Source organism: Triticum aestivum, chromosome 3D (assembly GCF_018294505.1).
Source record: "Triticum aestivum cultivar Chinese Spring chromosome 3D, IWGSC CS RefSeq v2.1, whole genome shotgun sequence".
Taxonomy (NCBI): Eukaryota; Viridiplantae; Streptophyta; class Magnoliopsida; order Poales; family Poaceae; genus Triticum; species Triticum aestivum.
The window spans coordinates 511,697,710-511,705,507 of record NC_057802.1 but is presented as its reverse complement, the minus strand read 5'-3'; the positions used below and the strand labels follow the sequence as shown (position 1 = coordinate 511,705,507).

The following is a 7,798-nucleotide window of genomic DNA, read 5'->3' as shown; positions in this document are numbered from 1 at the left end:
CTTGTAGGACATTGTTTAGAATTCAGTTTGTGATGGCCTGCAAGCGGAGAGATAACAGATTTTGCATCTTTCATATTGAACCTTTCAAGTACCTTCTCAATGTATCTTTCCTGTGAGAGCCAAAACAGCTTCTTTGATCTATCACGGGAGATCTTCATGCCAAGTATTTGCTTAGCTGGTCCTAAATCCTTCATGGCAAATGATTTACTGAATGCCTTCTTGAGGAGAGCAATCCTCTTTCTGCCATTTCCAACAATCAGCATATCATCAACATACAACAAGAGAATAATGAAGTCACCCTCGGCGTGCCTCTTCATAAAGACACAATGATCAGGTTGTGCTTTATGGTAACCAAGCCCAGTCATAAAAGACTCAAACTTCTTGTACCACTGCCGAGGAGCTTGCTTCAAGCCATACAAGCTCTTCTTCAATTTGCAAACTAAGTGCTCCTTGCCTGCAACCATGAATCCCTCTGGCTGCTCCATGTATATCTCCTCCTCTAGGTCACCATGTAAGAATGTTGTCTTCACATCAAGTTGTTCAATTTCCAAGTCCATGGTGGCAGCCATGCCAAGCACAACTCGGATCAAAGACATCTTGACCACTTGAGAGAATATCTCACCATAATCAATGCCCTTTTTCTGACTGAATCCTTTCACAACCAATCTAGCCTTGTACCTTGGATGTGAGGTGTTTTCTTCAGTCTTCACTCTGTACACCCACTTGTTCTTGAGTGCTTTCTTGACCTTTGGTAGTTTCACCAACTCAAAGGTATCATTCTCATACAGGGAATTCATCTCATCCTGCATGGCTTCTGACCATTCTTCCTAGTTCTCATCAGACATTGCCTCCTCATAGCATGAGCGCTCACCTGCATCTGTCATCAACACATATTGATGTGGTGGATATTTAGAAGAAGGAATGTGACCTCTTTCACTTCTTCTTTGCTGCTGCACTGGTGGTGAATCGGGTGGATTTTCGTTGGCATCATCATTACCAGCTTCATCATCATCATCACTTGATGGTTGCTCGCCACTTTGACGTGTACTACCTTGATCAGTTGCATCTCCACTGTCTTCAGTGTCATCATCTCCCCCATGATTGTCATGCACGAGAGGAGGACGGATTGGATCCATATCAACCTGAGGTGTGTTGGTCATTGGCTTCTCTGGTTTCCCAATATCTTTTATTGTTTCATCTTCAATGAACACCACATCTAGGCTTCTCACAATCTTCCTATTTACTGGATCCCACAACATGTAGAAAAACTCTTCACTTGGTTGGCTGAGGTACATGCACTGATTTGTCTTGCTATCAAGCTTGGATCTCTCGTCCCTTGGAACATGTACAAATGCCCTGCAACCAAAGACCTTCAAGTTCTTGTATGATACCTCCTTTCCTGACCAAACTCTCTGAGGAATATCACCTGCAAGAGGAACTGAAGGAGATAGGTTAACAACAACATAGCATTCATCAATGCTTCAGCCCAAAATGAATTAGGTAAATGAGCATGAGAGAGCATAGCTGTGACCCTCTCTGTGAGTGTCCTGTTCATTCTCTCTGCAAGACCATTGAGCTGGGGTGTCTTTGGTGGACTCTTCTCAAGCCTGATACCAAAATTTCTGCAATACCTTTCAAAAGGACCTCTGTATTCATCACCATTGTCTGATCTCACGCACTTCAATTTCCTGCCAGTTTCTCTTTCAACTTTGGCATGGAACTCCTTGAAGGCTTCAAGCGTCTGAAATTTGTGTTTCAGCACATACACAAAAACCTTTCTGGAATGGTCATCAATAAAAGTCACAAAGTATAATGCTCCACCATGAGATTTTTCAGTCATGGAGCAAACATCAGTGTGCACAATATCAAGAACATTTTCTGCACGATGTGGAGGGAGTGTACGAAATGCAGCCCTACGTTGTTTTCCAGCAAAACAATGTGCACAGGGTTTCAAGGATATACCTTTCAACTCAGGGAGGTACTCCATGCGAGCAAGAGCATGCATGCTCTTCTCACTCATATGCCCAAGCCTCTTGTGCCACAATTCAACCGAAGTGTCTTTTTCAGCAATGTTCAACACCTCATTGCACAACTTGGTTTTAGTCACATAGAGATTACCTTGCTTACTTCCTCGAGCCACAATCAAAGATCCTTTGGTGAGCTTCCATTTTCCTTCACCAAAATAACTAGGATGTTTGATATCATCAAGCTTGCCCACTGAAAACAAATTCAGCCTTATGTCGGGAACATGCCTCACATCATCGAGCACCAATCTGCAACCTGTGTTTGTTTCAATGCATATAGAGCCCTAGCCAACAATTGCTGACGAACCACTATTTCCCATCCTCACTTGGCCAGTAACACCACTAGTGTAAGATGTGAAATACTCCTTGTGTGATGTGATGTGGAAGGACGCACTTGAATCCACAACCCAACTCATGGCCTCATCACGAACAGCACTATAGCAATCTTCATCTTCAATGACTAGATAGTCCTCATCTGTTGCAGTCATGGCTGAACTGGTCTCAGCCTTTTGCTCGGTTTTCTTGGTGAGTTTTCCCTCTGCAAGCTCTCTTTTGTACTTCCTGCACTCGCTCTTTATGTGTCCCGGATTGCCACAATGAAAGCAAGTAATATTTTTTCTCTGTTTTGACTTTGATCTCCCCTTGGATTTATTTTTGCCTTGTTGAAATCTTGTATTGCTGTGTCCACGGTTTTCATTCTTCCCATGGGTTTCAGCCACATACGCATCAGAAGAAGAGGCATCACCCTTTTCCTTCTTTCTGGCTTCTTCATTCAGCATACTATTCTTCACCATCTCCAAAGTCAGCTTCCCATCCGGAGCTGAATTGCTAAGTGACACAACAAGCGTGTTCCAACTATCAGGCATGGAACTCAGCAGCAACAATGCTTGCACCTCATCCTCAAAGTTGATCTTCATGGCTGAAAGTTGATTTATATGGCATTGGAAGACATTCAAGTGCTCAATCACACTTGTGCCATCTCGGTACTCAAGCTTTGCAAGTCTTTTTATCACCGAGGCCTTGTTCATTGATGTCTTCCTCTCATACATAGACTCCAACTTCTGCCACATCTCATAAGCATTTGTGTCATTTGCAACATGGTGGAAAATATTGTGGTTGATATACAACCGAATCATACCTACTGCCTTTCTGTGCAACACTCTCCATTCTTCTTCCGTGACACCTGTGGGTATCTTGTCTTTCACAATTGGCTCATACAAATCCTTGCAATAAAGGATGTCTTCCATCATGGGCTTCCATAACGAGTAATTGGAAGAATCAAGTTTTATCATGCCACTGTAGTAGCGCTTTCTTCCAAAGCCATTGTGAGCAGCACTTCCAGCAACAATCAAGCAACTGGGATTTGCAACCTTCTAAGCAACCAAGGCTCTGATGCCACTCTGTTGGGAAATTAGCACACAATTGTACTTGTGGTTAACTGAAACTGTAGCGGAAACAAGTAATCTCAGCACCACATCATGTACTAACTCAAGGATCGTTGCTTAGCACGGAAGGAAACATATGCAGCAGCATATATGGAGGCAGAAAATGTTACTCAGCAGGCAAGACACTCCTCAACCTAGTGTCTTGTGGTAGGAGTAAGTTTTTGGACAGCACCAAGCATCAACAAAGAGACACCAGATTTTTATGTGGAAAACCCCTCAACTTGAGGGAAAAAACCACGGGCCGAAGCCACCCAAATCCTCTTCCACTATTATCAAATGTGGGATACAACAAGTTCTTCTCTAGACAGCACTAGAGGATCTCATACATCAAGATTTCTGAATCTTGGATGAACACAACAAGATTTGGGACTCAAGAACTAGGGATTGGAACAATCTCACCGAAGATGGTGGAACCGAAACTTGAAGTAGACAAGGTAGTGGATCTGGACCATCACAACCTTGGGGAGGAGCTCCCTTTTCTTCTTCCTTCAATCTTCCTCTTCTTCCCTTGCTCTCTTGGTTTTCTCTCTTCTTCTCTCTTGGAGGATGAACTGATTTTCGTCACACTTGGTGGTGGCTGCTGGATGAAGGGTAAAGCAACCCCATCCACTGATGTGCAAAGTCCAAAATGACCCTAGGTCATAACCCTAATGGGTAGTGGGCTTCTGCACCACTTTGGGCTGCCTAAAAGGCCTCAAATGGTCATCTGCTCACAGCCCACATGAGGAGGATATCCCAACACTGACCATGACCGTCTTGCTGGCCGCGACCGCGTTTCGGTTGCCTTGGTGCAATGTTCCGTCTACAAGACTTGATAAATTAACAGGAAAAATGTGATGTGCTCTATTGGAGGGATTCTTCGTTTCGAAAGCGCCCATTGAATAATTGCACGTGGTGGCTTTTGCTTTGGCAAGCTGCAAGTTTTGGCCGAGCGCCTGCCGCCGGCCGCCGGGTGAGTTTTTCTGAAACACCTCATCTTGTCCATGAGATCAGCGAAGAAAGTGAACATGTCCTATTGCCTTTTTGAAGTCTGCTTTGCAGTGTCTTCATGTCTTATTTTCTTATTTGATTGAATCGGAGTTTTTAAGCGTTCTTGCATATGTCTTGATCAGGTGAAGCTGGATTTGACAAGCTGCAACTTTCGGCAGAGCAACTGTTTGTTTCATTCCCCGTTTGTGATGGCTGATGATACCAAGTTCCTCCTTTTGTTTCTCCTCTTGAGAAGCTCATCATTGTGTTTTGGTTCTGAGCTTGATATCCAGTGCCTGAGGTCTATAAAACAGTCAGTGATTGATTCCGATGGTGTACTCAATTCCTCTTGGGATTTTGACAGATCTAGCTACGATGGGTACATATGCCGATTTACTGGTGTGGAATGCTGGCATCCCGACGAGAACAGAGTTCTCTCTCTGCGACTCGGCAATCTAGGACTACGAGCCCATTTTCTGAAGGTCTTCAAGATTGCACAAGCATGAGTGGTCTGGACCTGTCGAATAACAAATTTTCAGGACCGATTCCCTATGACATCGCAAAGCAGATGCCATATCTGACGTATCTGGCTCTCTCGAACAATAGATTTTCAGGTGAAATCCCACAAAGTATCACAAATTTAGCATACCTGAATGTATTGAAACTTCAACATAACCAACTCAGCGGTCAAATTCCAGAGCGGTTCAGCATGCTCAGTCGGTTAACCACGTTCAGTGTCGCAGATAACTTCTTGTCGGGGCCTATTCCTACTTTTGCACATGTCTTCTCACCTTTATACTTTGCTGGTAACCAGGACCTTTGTGGTGCACCATTGGACGAGTGCCCCAGGAGTCAAAGATGGACGCTGCGCAGGATCAACGGCGAGTCCAGTATCGGAGCAGCTGTCGGGTTCGTCCTAGGGTTCGTGGTGGCCTTCTACTTCCACTTGTACTGCTGTGAGAGGCTCCTTCCTTATGTCTTCCGCACATGATCCACCTGTTCTGGAACTTTTGTCTGTCATGAACAACCATGGGCCAAATTAGCACTTTGAACTACAAGTTTAGGTTGGTTTCTATTTCTGCATGAACAACTTACTTAGCTTTTGTTCACCAGATATTTAACTTAGCAAGTGTGGCTGCTTTGGTTGTAATGTGTATTTCAACTCTTCTAGAACTTTGTTGTTCCCCGCCTGCTCCCTGCTTATGATCAATATATGCCAGCCATCAACTGTATCTTTAGGGAAAAAAACTCTTCTAGAATGATTATTTCAACCTTCAGCATAACCAACTTATAGAACGATTTACTAGCCGTTTCTGTGATTCGATAAGCTAGATCGTTTAACTACATTCAGTATTGCGGGCAACATGTTATCAGGGACTATTCCTGTTTTTCTACAGAAGTTTCGCCTATGAACTTTGTTGGTAACCGGGGGCTTTGTTGCGGTACACCATCGCGTAAATGCCACACGATCAACGATCATTACAGTATTGGATCCTACACTCCTTGGTCTGCTCCAAGAGGCTCCGTGCCTTCGTTGTTCGCATATGTGTTTTTTCTCTGGAAAAGATGATTCACTTGTTCTGAACAGTAACCTCAGTTTATTTCAATTCCGGAACATATTGAAGTAACAAATATGTATACCTAGCCAGTCGCAAGTGCCAGCGCTTTGGTTTGCCTGTAGTGCATATTTCAATTATGAAAAGATGCATACCGATCATCTTTCCACTGACACTGAGAACCTTGCATATGCACGAGAAATCTAGACCATGGGTATTCTTGTTGGTATACAGCTACTGGTCTAGCAAGTACTAGCAGGCAACAGTTTATGTTTTAGTAACTGTAGACTTCCTCCTCTACCAAACTCTGAAGGTTTTTGCCACATAGTTTAGTCCAATTATGCTTCAATTCTGAGTAGCAATTAAAAATGCTCAATCTCTTGACATTCCTTCCAGAGATATACTGTCCGGTTTGGCATGGCTTTTGTTCAATGCACCTACAGGTTATGTATGCAAGGTCACATTCAATATTTTTTTAGCAATCCCAATTTCCATCAGTGTACAACCCTGAATTTTGCATTCAGTCAAACTATTCACTCAACTCCACTCTCAAATCACATTACAATCTGAAACTCAAATTCAGTCACACCATTGACTGTATTTTACTCTTGATTCACATCAATTACATCTCAAGATGGCATTTTCCTTCTTTTCTGCCGTCGCTTCTCTCCTGATTCCAACTGAAACATCCAGTGAGACAAGTAGTGCAAGGCAAGACAAGTAGTCGAGAACATCCAGTGACAGTACCGAGATGATTTGCCCCACTTTACTTGGGCATTAGATGATTTGCCCCAGTTTACATGGGATTAGATCATTTGCCCCACTTTTCATTTTTCTTTTGATGATTTGCCCTTTTCAATTACTGAAATCATTTTCGAATTTCTATCCCTTTTTTCCCCATGCGAAAAGACACAGTTGCCCCTGTGGCTAATTTACAATTTGGTACTGTACAGATCTTTTCTCTTTACAAGGCCACGTCCAACCGAAGCAACTAATTAACAGGGAACAAATCGTATCTAGTTTCTTTACATGGCTCTACCCAACGGAACCAGCTACTCACAAATCATAGATTGATTCTGTTGCTTGTGACGTCAGGTTCATGGTTCATGGCTAGTGGAGAGGCGGATCCACCGCCGGCCACGAAGCCATCAACTCCAATGACCCCCGGACAGCGAAGCTTCACACAGATGGCCGCTGAGACGATTCCACCTACTGCCGAACAGGGAGGCGACTCTTGCGTCCATGGATCACCACGATCTACTCCAGATTGGTCAGTATATGATTTCCCCTCCCTCCCACCCCACCCCAAACACACACAGTGCCACAAGCAGGGTTAGAACCTCTTGGCATGCGTCCTCGCTAGGCAGCCCCTAACGCTGCTACACTTGTAGTAACCCCTGCAACTGCAAGACAATGATGGACATATGATTATCAGGATTCAGGAGTATAAACTTCTGAAATTATCCAAATCTTTAAACCATGTGGATGAATACCTCTAGGAGGATCTTAGTTCTACTGGAAAATGAAAAGTTAAACCATTTCTTACTTGTTTCCTAACATAACAGAATGGAAGTCAGGATGTCAGCGACCTTTTTTTACTGATTGCAGACTTTGATAGACTTCCTTATCCTTAGCTTCCTGCAGTTGCATACATGTAGCATACTTTTAATAGTTGGTAACTAATTAGATGATGCCCTTATGTCCCCTTCATAACTAAAAAACTTTATTTATTTTCCAAGTAGGTCTCGGCGGGTGGCTAGTAATGATTCATATGTATCAACTATGGTAGGAAGTGTTGATTGGT

The 7,798-nt window shown here is 43.4% G+C and overlaps 1 pseudogene; it reads left to right on the top strand.

Moving 5' to 3' along the window:
* The first annotated feature begins 4,647 nt into the window (after positions 1-4,647).
* LOC123076419 (probably inactive leucine-rich repeat receptor-like protein kinase At5g48380) lies at positions 4,648-6,022 on the top strand (annotated as a pseudogene).
* The last annotated feature ends 1,776 nt before the right edge of the window (positions 6,023-7,798 follow it).